The following is a 15,228-nucleotide window of genomic DNA, read 5'->3' as shown; positions in this document are numbered from 1 at the left end:
AATTCAGAGTGAAGCATATTTGGGTGCTGAATTCACTGCAGCTATCTGGACCCAGAAGACAGAGTCAAATTTTAAGGCTTTTTTAGATTTTACAACCTCATTTATAATGTACCACTATAATGACTAATGCGTACAGAATGTGTGATGTGCAAGAATGTGCTACTATTGCAAAAACATGCCTTGAGATCTGTTAGTGCATTAAGGGGGACATAATTTGATTTGGGAAAGGCAGTATTTTCTGTATCCAGAACCAGAGTTTTGCCATAGTAGGTCTATTTGATGACCAAAGGGCAATGAAAAGTAGCAACCTTTAAAGAGTAGTCCTTTTCCATGTTTTAGGATGGGACTTGTCTTAGCTACATTAATGCAGACAAAATTCTTCCTGGTTTTGCACAGAGCAATAGCAAGAGACCCTTTGTTATGATGCAGAGAAGATGCACTGACACCAGGCAAGTCCCAGGAGCAATAGCAGTTGGTAGCTGTCCAGCATGACCCCTTTCCTTTATCCCATGAAAAGAATGAACAAACACCATTGCAGAGCAGAGATCTGGCTACCTCAACTACATTTTCTCTTCTGGCTCCTTGCACATGAAAGTGATAGAGTGGAGTTTTGGTTAGGACCTTGTGGAAGGTTCCTCAGGACTAAAAGGGAATTCTGTGATATGGCTCCCTCAGAAAGGAGGCAGCAGAGGTGAAGATGCAGTGAAGGAGCTGAATGCAAAAAAAATGGGATGATGCACAGGTTTAGAGTGGGAAGTGGGTGTCCTCCAGCAGTGTCTGTACACTGGAACATGCATTTGATGGACCTACAGCTCAGGGAGGGTGATGTTATATTTTATTGTAAAGAAGGAAAAAAATCTTGTTGGGATTCTGTACTCTCACAGAACCCCAGGTAGTTAGCAATGGATTTCCTTCCCAGGCTAATGTTAGATAAGTCAATTCAGACTAACTTGCATCACACAGATCTATGTTTGAAATTTTATTAACATTACTGATTTTTAGTACTTCCATGCTGATTCTTTTCCAAGGGAACAATATAGCCAGGACTACAGTAACAGTCCTCTTGGGACATGATGCCAAGGCTGATACTTAGAATTTTCTAAAAGTTCAAGGTTCTCAAGTAAAAATACAATGCAAAATTTACTTCTGTTTATAACAAAAAATAATTGTTCTAATCAGACAGCTGTATAAAAACTAAAACCCAAATACTAAAACATTAAAAGACAGGTGTAAAAAGCCCTTCATTTACTAATTTTACATAGAATGGATGTCAAACCAATCTTACAGCAGCTGAAACCTGACTTTTAAGTGTTTCTATGGAGAAGCAATGTTTTATCAGCTTCTGCATTCAAAAAAACTTTGAAAGCAGTTGGGCTCTGCTTTCTCATACTTACAAAAGAAGCTCAGAATATTTTAAATCCTTTTTGTTTTCAGTCTCTCCACCCTGTCCAAACTTATCAGGCTATTACTCCATCACCATCTGAAGGGGAAGCATTGCTTCATTTTTTTGAAAGACCTATCTTTCCATACTTAAAAGCACTGTGTATTAAAGGTTTGGCCACCACAGTCAATCTCATTCAAGATTTTAGCTAATGGACAATACTAGGGCTTCTCTTATTACTAGCATTTCTTAAGCCAAAGGTTTTGAATTGATAAATGACTGAGGTCAATAACAGCAGAAATCCAAATTCATCCACAAAGGCAGAGTAGTACTGAAGTCCCCACAAAGTCCTCCTGCAGTCCCACAGGCCCTGCTAGCCATCAATCCAGGATCACCTGCATATTGCTCTTTCACAAAGTACGATGCTGAAGTAAACTCAGCAGGAGCTGCAGTCTTGCCCAGATAGCACCTCCAAATGCTGGGGGCCCCAGCCATGCAACAGAGCATCCAAAATCACACCACTGGTAATCACCTTCTCTGCTATCTCCTTTGAGGGGACCCTGCTAACAGTAGAGTTGAAACTCAGCCTCTTTGCCCCAGTGCTTTGATTTCTTCACTAATATTGCTCAGGAGGTCATCAAGATGACAAAGGACCAGGATGGACAACCAAAACAGACCAACAAACTGGAAGGAATGGGAATAGGTTAGTGCATTTTCCCTGATTTTTGACATCTGGAGTACAAAACTTCCATGTCAACTCAAATATTATTGAATTTACTTTCTGCTTGAAATAAGGACTATGAAGCAAGAAGAAGCAGAGAGAGAGAAAGCAAGCATGTCGAAAACAATGGCATCTTATAGACAAAGTATGAATCAACTAGTTTAACCAGTTCACCATGGGGGGAAAGGGTTGACTTCTACCTCTGATACAAACTGTATATGGCTCCTTTTACTTAGGAAGACCTGTTTTTAATTGAGTGTCTCTCCAGGAAACAAAAGGGTATACATTACAGAGGAAAGGCTCACAAATCCTGGCAAGTTTTGCAAGCCTGTGAGGTAGTTTGGCTATGTCATGTATCCTTAAGCTAGTGAGTAATTCCTCCAGTTATGCTCATATGTGACTGTTCCTTAACACTTTCATACAGTCTCTGGATGGTGTCTTCAAGGGAAAAATAACCTCTCACCACAAAAAAATCACATCTCCAACTTATGTAAGCTTATGCTATTTGTTCATGTTTTAGCTCTGTAAGAAATTATTTAGAAATAAATAGGGATACACATTAGAAACAGAACAAAACCTTCATGCTAATTTGCCACCTCTGCAATTCTAGGATCCCAAATTCTACATAAATTCAGTCATTTATGTGTAGCAAGTGCCTTCCCTCTAGTGTGTCTCAGAGATTTTGTGCTTATATTTTGGGCTTTCTGAAGTCAGCAGGAGCTGTGCTGCTGAATAAGCAGGCTTTACTCTCAATGAACCACAATTACAATGCCTATCAGTAACAAGCAGCACCATGCTTTCCTGAGAAAGGGGCTCAGAGGGTAGTAGGAAGGAAAAATAATGCATTTGTTTCTGGGCAAGTAATGCTGTACTTCATTCAAAAAAATGTCATGGTTGTCTGTCACATTTGCTCCACAAGGCTGCAGTTCCTTCTAAGTTGATGGTTAGTCTTCAGGATGCTTTCCTTGCCAAGTGTGGCACACCTTCAGCTGCTGCTGTCATCACGGCAAGCCAGAGCAAAGCGGCAAAACCTGTTTGCTGCTGAAACTCCTTCAGCTGGCTGGGACAGCATTTGTGGGTTTCCTCACCCTTTCATGTGGAAGACTATCACAGGATTAAGAGCCTCCCAAGGGCCTGCCTCATTCACAACGTAAAATGATTCACCCATTGACAGCAGAATTGACTAAGGAACAGTTTGGGGGCTCGATCCTTAATCTGAATGTAATGCTATCACTGTTTCTGGTTTTGTAATCTTTTTCCCCAGCACCTACTAAACAGGGGCTACATGAGCCCTGCTCTTGCACAGTGTGTCTGAAGGGTCACAGAGAGACCAAAAGAGCACCAGGAGAAGCAGGTGAAAAGGGAGCAGAACAGATGGTGCAGGAAACCTGGTCAATCTGAGCAAGATCTTGTCACGTAAGAACCTCTCTTATTACCTACATGCCAGTCTCAGTTAAGCTTCCTGAGACTGACGTGTTTCTCACTCCTTTTTCCCCAGCTCATTGTGATTCTTTTGGTAATTCCTCAGACATGTTAATTCCTTATCATGAATCCCCAGCCAAGCCAGCCCTTATGCTGGTGCTTCCCTGTCCTGAGCTTCAGTCCTCAGGAATATAAGCCTGATTTGGTTGTTCTCATTTGCAGGGTGCAGGATCATCAGAAGAATGGTACAGAAAGGCACAGGACTTCCTTGGAAGGTTCTTCCTTCCAAGGAACAGGTCAGAAAGGAAAGTGACCTGTACTAGTTTGAAAGCAAACCAGTGAGAGACTTGAAATCAGAACTACAATTTAATAGGAAAATTAAAAATAAATGTAATAGTACAAAAACACTGACAGAATCAGGATATGACCTGGCACCCTGCCAAGGCAGGGTGGTGGTAGCAGTCCAATTAAATGGTGGCTGCAGTCCTCTTGAGATGATGTGGTTCTGTTGAAGCGGTGATCCTGCAGAGGGGTCTGGTCTTCCTCAGAAGGTCCAGTGGTGGTTATGTAGCTCCTGTCCTCTGGGACTCTAGTAGGTAAGGCTGACTGTGGTGTTCAGAATCTCAGATTATATCCAGGTAGGAATGCTTGGTTCCTCCCCCTGGGCGGAACATCTCACAACGGGATGATGTAATTTATGAGTCGTGCAGTAAGGCTTGATAGCCCATCAACAAAAAAAAAATCTCTCCAGAGAGAGTTGTCAGGGATGTGTCATGGAAGAGATAAAGAACACTGCCCCACCTGGTTTTAACAGATGGTGATAGAATACATACTCTTGGTTACATCTTACACTGTAACCTAAGACATAGCTTTCTCTAGTTCACAAATGTATCTGAAAAGTTGCTGAGTACCTACAGCTCCAGAGAAGTCAAAGCACTTGGCAGTGCTATGCTTCATCTTTTTTACCCTGTGTCTTCCTTACGCATGCCATAAAGAACATATTCTGCCAGGCTCTTCACAGAAGCTCTGTGGCACTAATGTAATCCTGTAAAATATCAACACTCTACACTACTTACAACTGAGCAGTGAATAGCTGAACGCAGAAAAGATTTTAGGATTTTGAAAGCACCTAATAGAGTAAACATAGTGATAGTGTTTACATAGTTTAAACATGGAAGACAGAGAAATCCTGCTTGTTCACTTCAGTGTTTAGCAAGCACAGCCCTGAAACTTTCTCTCAAAGCCTCAATGAAACTCATTTTCTTAATAAAGACACTTCTCACAAAGTGAGATCTGCAACAAAGACCTGAGACAACAAGGACTCTGTTTCCTAGCTTAAAAAAACTGTGTTCCTTCAGATTGACAAATGAAAGCAAATTTTAGGACTAGCAGTTCTGTGGACCGACACACTGTTGGATGAACTGTCCAATAACCATTATGTGCCCCTAGGTTAGTGAGCAGAGAAAAGTGTGGCAGGAGCAAATATTTTCAGTTGTACTCATGGCTTTGTCTACTAGCAGCAATGGAGGTGATGTAGCAAGGATGATCAGCGCAAAATCTGTCCTGGCTTTCCAGCACTTGGAAAACCGTATAACTGCCATTTGTATGAATTTGGCTCTACCTTCCACTGAGGTTATAATGAGTCTGACACAGAACTTTTCCACATCTTCAAACAAAACCCATCGTTTTCATAAAGTGTCTTTCAACAGCAAAGGCAAAATGAATGTTTCCACCTCTAACATTTTTACTGTTGCACTGTTCCTCATTCCTTGAACAGAGGTAGGACCACTGTTGCACAGAAAGAAACAGTTCTTGTGGTGCAGCCAAGCTATTCACCATCAAATTTGCTTAGAAGACTCCACTGAGTGCAGTGGCCATTGAACAAGGTCCAAAATGTCTTTTCTGTGATGTTGAACTTGCCCAAGGAATAATGTCACTGCAACCACTTCCCTGGATGGATGAATTTTGGAGAGGCTAGATAGATGGGCTATGGCCAATTGGATGAGGTTCAGCTAGACCAAGTGCTGGGTCCTGCACTTTGGCCACAACAATCCCATATAGTGCTACAGGCTGAGGGCAGCGTGGCTGGAAAGTTGCCCAGTGGAAAAGGATCTGAAGATGCTGGTCGACAGTAGCTGACCATCAGCCAGCCATGTGCCCAGGTGGCCAAGAAGGCCAATGGCATCCTGGACTGTATCAGCAATAGTGTGGCCAGCAGGACCAGGGCAGTGATTGTCCCTCTTTACTTGGCACTGGTGAGACTGTGCCTAGAGTGCTGTGTTCAGCTTTGGGCCCCTCACTGCAGGAAAGACACTGAGGTGCTGGAGCGTGTCCAGAGAAGGGCAAGAGATCTGGGGAAGGGTCTGGAGCACAGGTCTGATGTAGAATGGCTGAGGGAGCTGGAGCTGTTTAACTTGGAGAAAAAGATGCTCAGGGGAGACCTTTTCACTACAACTCTACAACTCTTTGTGTAGCCAGGTGGGTTTGGTCTCTTCTTCCAGACAAATAGTGAAAAAATAAGAGGACATAGCCTCAAGGGGTTCAGGTTGGACATTAAGAGTTTGTTCACAGAAAGGGGACTAAACATTGGAATAGGCTGCCCAGGGAATTGATGGAGTCACCATCCCTGGAGGTGTTTAAGAAAAGATTGCATGTGGCACTTACTGCCATGCTCTATTTGACAGGGTGGTGTTCAGTCAAAGATTGTACTTGATGATATCAGAGGTCTTTTTCAAACTAACTGATTCTGTCATTCTGTGGTTTTGATTTCTGTTTTTTGAAAAGCCTGAACTGCTTCAAATATGCCTCTACACTCACATAATTATTTTATCGTTGGTTTTGATAACATTTTTTAGCTCAGTCACCAGTACTTCAATCCCTTTAGTAATCCAGATTCTGTTGCTTTGAGTTCACATTTTGTCTAACGTAAAAACCCAAGAATAAGACCTCTTGCTCCATTTTTCTCAATCCAGTATCTCTTGTAAGTGCTAGAAATTCCTGCCTCCACTTTTAATGACTCCAACCTGTGTTTTATACAGAGCTGCCATCATCACTCAGAGCAAGCTGGGCAAGGGGCTGAGGTGACAACAGCAACACGACTTTCCAGAGAAAAAAAAATGTCCCTGGTTTTGCTTTTGCCAGAAATGTGTCTTGCAATAACCAAGCAGGGGCTCTCAGGTACACCAGTACTCGATGCAGAACCTCTGGTTTAAAACCTGCTTTGGGAAGAGGCAAAAATGATAGTGACAGGGAACTCTGCATCCAGTCAACACTTTTAATAGTTAAACAGCTCTGCAGAAGCAGTACCAGGGTGAAGACCTGAGATTCACAGTGCCTCCACAAACTTTGTCAATATGAGTGTCAAAGGCAACATCTGCATAAATGTGATGGGGACAACAATGTACATTGGTATACCATGCAACCAGTGCTACAACACAGAGGAGTACTTGAAAAGATGCCTGTGCATCAGGATTAGTAAAACATAACAGGGAGTTTTGCTGTAGCCTCAAGTCAATCTTGGTCATCTCTCATGTTTTATTATCTACGTATTCAGCAAAGATATTTTTAAAGAAAGAACATATCTTCTGAGAAAGCATTTCTGAAAAGTATATCAACAATAAGATTTTAAGGTCCTGAGCATTTGAAAAAAACAGTCTATATTTTACTGAAGTTACCAGGGAGCTTTTCTATCATGGATTGGTTATATTGTGTTGTTTATTAAAATTTGTTCCAAAATTGCATCTGCCTTCACACCATTTCTCATGATGACCTGAGACTAAAATTGCATTATATCAAAGATGCTAGGATTTGTCTCAGCTTGTAGTTCACAATCATTCTTTAATGGAGAGATCACACCCCGTGTTGGGAAAATGTTTAAAATACATAATTTCCTGAGTTTACAACAAAGTGTGTGTACCCTCTCTAACTTTAGAATTACAGTGAGAAGAATCAAGCACACACAGCCTGAAGGCAAGATGCTTTCCCTGGCTTTTCATTTTCCTAGAAATTATATTAAGAGAAAGTCTGCACATGATTTACTGAAAATAGGAATATTAACACTGACTTGCACAAAAATTATGAAGTCCAAACTCTCCCATCTTCTTAGAGGGAAACCAATTCCTTCACTTCCAGCCCAAACAACTTAACTATTCCATGCTATTCCTCACAAGCAAATGCAAGCAGCTTCTGTGGATGAAAGAATTTACTGTGCCAGATTTGATTTGTTATTTTTATTTCTAGGATTTCTTTCATTTCAATCAATTGAAAATTGGAATAGTGCTACTATAGCAATATTGAAAACATGCATTACTTGCCTAAATAGTGCCAGTGAAACAACACTATTAACCTCTTATGAAAAATGGAGGTTATTTCCTACAGAAATTAGAAAAATTGTAGAAACTCAGCATTTCTGTATAACGATGAAATTTACTAGAATTTAACAGTTTAGGTTTTTCCTTTTTTTAACACAGAGATGGTTTTGGATGTTAAACAATTCTCAAAGGACTTAATTCTCAGCAAGAAAAACTTCCTGAACTGTCTTTACAGTGTGCTTTTTGAAGTATCAACAATTATTGTTATCATTGAACTATTGGCATTACTCTGAGGTTCTGTCCTGCAGCTGCTTTTTAAAATCTTTAAAAAAATCCCTCCAGTCTCAGAGAAAAACGTTATTCTTGGCAAACAAACTTGAAAAAAATACAAGAAACTTAAAGATAGCAGATTATTCCATGAACAGGCTTGTATCCAACTGTGCACAACAGAGCATAGGCAACTGAGTCCCTAAGAAAAGTTCCTAGAACTGACTTTGACATGATGTAGAAAAACCAGTGATATAAATGCTGCCCTAGAAATGAGCTAGCAAAGATTTGCATTCAAATGTAAACCAGTCAGAAATACACTTACATCCTGTAGCTGACAGCCAGAGGACAAAAAGATTAGAAATGCTTCACTCAACTATGTGCCAAGTTTCCTTTTCTCCCTAGAAACATATCTAGCTGTGTGCCTCTAACATGATATAATTGATCAATTGAGATTAAAATGAAAATTAAACCGAGATTTAAAACAGATTACATTTCAAGGTTAACGAGATGAGTTCCCTGAAAGTATGCAGAGATCGATGCCTCATGATGCTTATCCACATACAGGTGAGGGGTTGGTGGCAATCCCACAGGACAAGCAGCGTGACCTACTGTTCTCTTGATGGAGAAGGTGGAGAATGGGACATTCAGAGACCTGAGGGACCGAGCCCACCCATGCCACTCTGCATGCCACCACAAAAACTTGCAGGTCTGAGTTCAGTGGGGCTGAATGTACGTGGAAAAGGTCCCTTTGACACTAGCTGGCTTAGTCAACCCAGGCCCCAGTTCTCAGAAGCATTTATGTAATCAAAAGCAGTGAATGGGATCTTCAGAGGTCTATGTAAACTAAACATCTATAAAATCTCACCCTGAGGGTCTGAAAACCTGACAAAGCTTTAACTAGGCAAGTACTGGGACTTTGGCCAAAAGAGCTAAATGTCTGTTCTCAAGTAAGCGCAGCTCTTTTTAACATCAGTGCAGGATTTGGCATGTACAATATGTAGATTTAGGGAAGGTGCGTGATTAAGAAACAGAGAGAAACTCCAGAATGTTCAACTGGCATGCAATAGACTTTGGAGGAAGAGCTCTATCTATTATGGAGGACCCTCAAATATTACGAACTCTCACTTATTTCCTCTTAGAGATTTAAAACCCAAAGTGTAGCCTTTGGATAACTGAAGTTCAAAACAAAGTGCTACATGCACTGCTGAATGTTTGGCAATGCAAGTGAAAACAAGACTGAATAAATCACAGGACCAGTAAAGTGGAAGCAGGTGTGTAAGAAAAAACATTAATATATTGTTGCATGTATTATTACATTGTTGCATCACATGCCTTCATTAACCTGTGGATGCCCCATTCCTGGAAGTGTTCACGGTCAGGTGGGATGGGGCTCTGAGGAACCTGATCTAGTGCACGGCATCCCTGTCCATGGCAGCAGGGGTTGGAACTAGATCTTTAAGTCCCTTCCAACCCAAACCATTCTATGATTCTGTGATTCATTAAAGTCTGTTCCTATTATGCTTTATTAGTACTGAACTTATTGCACAAAAATAGATGAGGAAATTCCTTGCAAAATTACCCATTTCTGTTCATATTGGTTCATTTCATTAGAGTGAGAAATGGCCCTAGACAAAATGCTGCTAGTAAAAATAGCTGAATAAAAGTAATTACAAGCAGGATAGGAATTTATTTTAAGGTATACACCTCCAAAGCAAACCACTAACTTTCAAGAAATGCATCCTGACAAAATTCTTAGTCTCTAGAAAGATAATTTAAAAAAAAAAACAACAAATTTTTCCACCTGTGATGCTCCTCTCCTCTCCTCTCCTCTCCTCTCCTCTCCTCTCCTCTCCTCTCCTCTCCTCTCCTCTCCTCTCCTCTCCTCTCCTCTCCTCTCCTCTCCTCTCCTCTCCTCTCCTCTCCTCTCCTCTCCTCTCCTCTCCTCTCCTCTCCTCTCCTCTCCTCTCCTCTCCTCTCCTCTCCTCTCCTCTCCTCTCCTCTCCTCTCCTCTCCTCACCTCTCCTCTCCTCTCCTCTCCCCTCTCCCCTCTCCTCCCCTCCCCTCCCCTCCCCTCCCCTCTCCTCTCCTCTCCTCTCCTCTCCTCTCCTCTCCTCTCCTCTCCTCTCCTCTCCTCTCCTCTCCTCTCCTCTCCTCTCCTCTCCTCTCCTCTCTCCTCTCCTCTCTCCTCTCCTCTCTCCTCTCCATGCCAATTAAATAACAGACAATCAACCAAAATATTTCTTAAAATACAGTAGGTTTCAAAGAAAACAGGTGTTTTACTATATCAACCTGACAGTGTTTCCAACTAATTCTTTCTTGTGGTTGCATTTAGTCCAGCCTTTAACTAGAGTTAGTAGAAAACATACAGGCTTTCCTCATTCAAAGAAAGGGAAAAACCCCAACACACCTTTATCCTACAAATACAAGCTGAACTGTCATACCGTATAGGCATGCCAGAGATGTTGATATCAATATCTAACTTCTAACTCTTTCTAGATATGAATAACCTGTAATTAAAGACAAACACTGAAAAACCTGCCAAGAATAGCTGAGGACCACACTCTGGGTAACACAGCGCTTTCAAACATACTAATTATTAATCTAATCTTTGACAACGTTTTCTGCAAGGACATGCACAGATTAGATACCCATTCATTCGACTGTGTCATGGAGTATATTTGCATTTAAAGCCAGTCAGATCTCTTACACACAGCAGACATCTGGACATGTCTTGTTTGAAGAAGTAAAACAGAACCTAGAAGAGCTATTTTGGAATTATAGTGAGGAATGACACAGGGTCTTATTTAGAAGTTAGAACCCAAAATAAAAAGGAGAAAGGGTGAAAAAGAACATGCTGACATTTATACAGGATGCAAGTGTATTGAACTGCCCTGACTAGTTTTCTTTAATTACTGCTGACATTTTTCCAATCGGATTTCACTGGCAATGCACTTAGACAGCTTCATCTCCTCTCAGAAAGAGTTCCTTCAGTCAAAGCTCCTGATTATTTACTAGTATGAGTCCAAAACAGAAAAATCTATACTGTGAATTCTTGTGTTGATGCTTTGCACCACTCTTGAGGTGTCTGAAAACAAGGCTGGTTCCTTCCAGTTGCAAAGTGTTACCAGTGAGATACAGTTGGGGGGGCAGCAGTGAAAATTACTTCCACCAAACTTAGCAGTGATGTTGTCATATCTCTGTAGATAGTAGCACTTCTGGATTTGCCAAGGCAAGGCGTCCTCTAATACTGCTGCGAATTGTCTATGCTGGAGCAACCTCAGAAAGAAGCCAGAGAGACAATTACCCCTTGACTTACACCACATCTAAGCCTTGAGCTGAATTTCACCTTGTTTTGCACTGACAGCATTTCACCTTTACCTGCAGGCATCTCAGCAGGCACTGTGCTACATACAGGCAGGGGAAAACAGAATCCTCCAGATCTGAACAAGAGTTCCTGTCATAAGTTCACACACACACTTCCACCTGCCCAATTGCAAGTAAAAGGTGCACGTTGGCACCAAAGAGAAAGACAGGAGTGCTGACTGAGTATTACCACTGAAAAAAGTCCCTGCTATGCTCAGCCTCCAAACTCTTCTGATGCTGTCCATTCAGTCTAAGGTTTCAATAGCATCTGTATGAGACTACATTGAAGAGTCAGAGCAAGATGGCATCTCCAGCCACAGTCCTATGACATGTACAAAGCCAAAGACAATGCTGTGAACCAACCCTTAGCAAAGCAGCCCCCTATGTGGGGACTTTGCTGGTGTGCCAAATGGAAGGGCACATTTCACTTACTGTCCTGGAAGGCTCAATATGCCCCTGCCCTGGCTAGACAGAAGGCTGGAAGCAATTTCTGACCCACGCTTTCCTGCAGGAACAGAAAAAGAAATTCTGCCAAACACAGCAGGTGAACACACTTAAGTCTTGTAGGACAGACACAAGTGTTGCTCCTTGTGTCATGTATACTAGGGAGAAGATGATCTTTCTGCAACTGCCTTTTAAAATGTAACCATGTCACTAGAGCAGAAATGCAAGTACTGAAATGTTGCTTCTGATGAGGCACGAATGCTAGCACTTTTGTAACTCTCCCTCTTTGTAGCCAAATTACAATTGCCCATGTCCACAGAAAAAATGGCACTGAATCAAAGCACTCAAAGGCTTTACAAAACACAGAACATCTGAGAAGTCTGAGCAACCCAAATTACATTGTCTGAGGGCAAGCTCCGCAGTTTCATAAGGCCCAACAGCAGCATGAGATAAAATTGAACAGCTCTGTTCCCCCTTTCAATGTGAAACTGCTCTTAGACCAGTTAAAAACATAAAGTAGCTCCTTCAGTTTGGCCCTCAGAGATGGAGATGTGTCCGTCTTTGTTGAAACCAGGTTTCATTTCAAGCTGCACCACAGCACACTACAGAGAAATCCATTCCTGTGGTTGCTACAGCAAGCAAAATGCTCAGGGATATGAGGAGAAATTTAGCTTACTTGCTGTCTGCCAGACTGGAACAAATGGACTTAGGAATACCTCTAAAAGAGATGCAAACAAAAAAAAAGCCTCTCACAGCATTTTAAAAGGCCTCTGTTTAGACTAGCTGTGCAATACAAGGACAAATCTGCCAAAGACAAAAAGGGAAGAAATTAAAATCTCTTGGCTGTACACTTTTGGAAGATGATAGATAGAGAAAGGGCAGTCAAAAAATTTCTCTCTCTACAGCACAGCTGTGCAAGTTAAACATTTCATAGCTAAGAGCACTGTATTTGGTAAATAGCCATTAATTTTTTTTTTTTTTAATGTAAAGCTTCTGGTTGTTCTCATCCAGAGTCCAGTCCTACAGACTAGGCAAGATGGACAGTGCAGGGCAAGGGGATGGAGAGCAGCCTCTGGGACAAATACACCATTTGGCAGGCAGGATTGGTTCTGTGCCAGTAACTGGAAGTGATACTTGAGTCAACTATGTGAAGATACAAGACATGCAGAAGAAACCCATGGTGGCACTGCTCTCCAGTGCATGGAGATCAGTCAATCCAGTGGCAACAGGTTGAGAGCCTAAGAAACTACCTTGCCACTAGGCAGGTGGTGCTTGGTGAGACTGACTGCTCACCTGGGTGGGCTGCAAATGCTTATCACTCAAACATGGTGCAAATCTGAACCACAGCCATCACTGTGCACCATCCAGTGATGGGGCTGTATTTATTAGCTTCAAGCTTTACAAACAACCAGTTCACTTTTGTTACCTATGGAATATTTGTGAAGCCAGTAATGTACAAAGTCTATGGCACCAGCATTTAACATTAGGAAAAGGCTGATTTAAGAAATGAATGTCAGCAAAAGGCTACCAAAAACTCCAAATCACAGGTATATCTTTAAACAAATGTCCATAAAGAAGACAAGTGGGAATGTTACCACTGCACTTAGCTTCTCAGTGAAACAAAGCAGCACTGTCATCTGCCTCTGCTTTTAACAAGTGCTTCCAAAGAAAGTTAAAGACTGACTTTAATAATTACTATTAAGAAATACACTCTTAACCCAGATGTTTAAACCAAATACTCACTGCCAGTTTCACCAAGGCTCACATGTGCCTGTAATTTTCTTGATTCTTCCTCATAGCATCTGACTGACCCAACATTTCTAGTAGTTTTACCATTAGGCATAAAGGCATGCAGAAATATGTGAGCCATCTAGGTCCATCCAGAGGGACTGGTAGAAGGTAATGCGAAGGTTTCCAGCATGGTTCAGTTTCATCAGCTCTCTTCAGCCCCTGCATCTTCACAGCACATGCTGTTGCCATGGATGTCACTGCCAAGTGGCATTCCCAGTTGACAGTCATATGCCAGATCCTGAGTGATGCAGAGTGAGGGCACTCCCTTGATCTTCCTTGTACCTTGCACTACACACATCAAGCTGCATTTCCTAGCAAGCATCAGGCAGCACCAGGTAGCCCTCGCATTGCCCATTTTTAATTTTTGCTGTTTAGCTGTAGTCCCTTTCTCCTCAAGGTATCACTGACTGAGACACCAGCCCTAAAAAGACACTGTTGGATATTGTTCTCTCCTCTTACTAGGAAAATACTATTGCTTTAACCCTGTCTGTGGGGAACGGCTTTCTGTGTCTCACTTAACACCACAGGGGCAGGTGGACGGAGAGTGAACAAAACCAAGGCACACTATTGCAAAAGGAACCATTTCAGAGTGAACTGTAGTCTCCTGTCTGGAGAATCTGACTCAATATTTGGTTTTCCCTTGAGAGATTTATACCAAAATACAGTAAGCACCAGTCCTGAGCCACAAGGGTTTTGAGGAAAACTCAAGTTTTAAAGTCCCACCTCATCCTCCCACCCAAACCCTACTGTGGCATGTGATCACCCAATTATCCAGTGCACTTCCATCAGATTACTTCTGACCTGAAGGGCTGGAAACTTCTTTGTATTTTTTGAGTTGTTTTCATCCTTCTCTCATTCTTTTTCTGAGGATATTACTCACACCTGTCTCTTCAGAGTTCTTGAGCAAAGCAGATTTTCAAAACTTGAGGTTTTTTCCCCTCCACAGTATATTCTTATAATGAACTATCCCAAAACTTGAGTCAGCAGTGTCCCTGCCAGCCAGGAGGGCCACCAGTGTCCTGGGGGGCATCAGGCACAGCATCACCAGCCGGGCAAGGGAGGGGATTGTCCCGCTCTGCTCTGCACTGGGGCGGCCTCACCTCGAGTGCTGGGGGCAGGTCTGGGTGCCACAACACAGAAAAGACACATAGAGCATCCAAAAAAGGGCCACAAGGATGGTGAAGGGTTTGGAGGAGAAGCCATATAAGGGATGGCTGAGGTCACTTGGTCTGTTCAGCCTGGAGAAGAGGAGACTGAGGGGAGACCTCACTGCAGTTACAACTTCCCCATCAGAGAAAGCAGAGGGGCAAGTACTGATTTTTTCTCTGTGGTTACCAGTGACGGGACTCGAATAAAAAACATGAAGCTGAGTCAGGGGAGGTTTAGGTTAGATATTAGAAAAATGGTTCTTCACCCAGAGGGTGGTTGGGCACTGGGACAGGCTCCCCAGGGAAGTGGTCACAGCACCAGCCTGACAGAGTTCAAGAAGTGTTTGGACAATGCTCAGCCACAAGGTGCGACTCTTG

General features: G+C 42.2%; 1 protein-coding gene across 3 annotated transcripts in view; it reads right to left on the bottom strand.

Annotated features, from left to right (window-relative positions):
- KIAA1958 (KIAA1958 ortholog) overlaps nt 1-15,228 on the bottom strand; it is a 54,852-nt gene that overhangs the window by 26,690 nt on the left and 12,934 nt on the right. The window lies entirely within an intron of this gene.

Source organism: Corvus moneduloides, chromosome Z (genome assembly GCF_009650955.1).
Source record: "Corvus moneduloides isolate bCorMon1 chromosome Z, bCorMon1.pri, whole genome shotgun sequence".
Taxonomy (NCBI): Eukaryota; Metazoa; Chordata; class Aves; order Passeriformes; family Corvidae; genus Corvus; species Corvus moneduloides.
The sequence above is the reverse complement of the archived record's forward strand: the minus strand, read 5'-3'. Positions and strand labels throughout refer to the sequence as shown.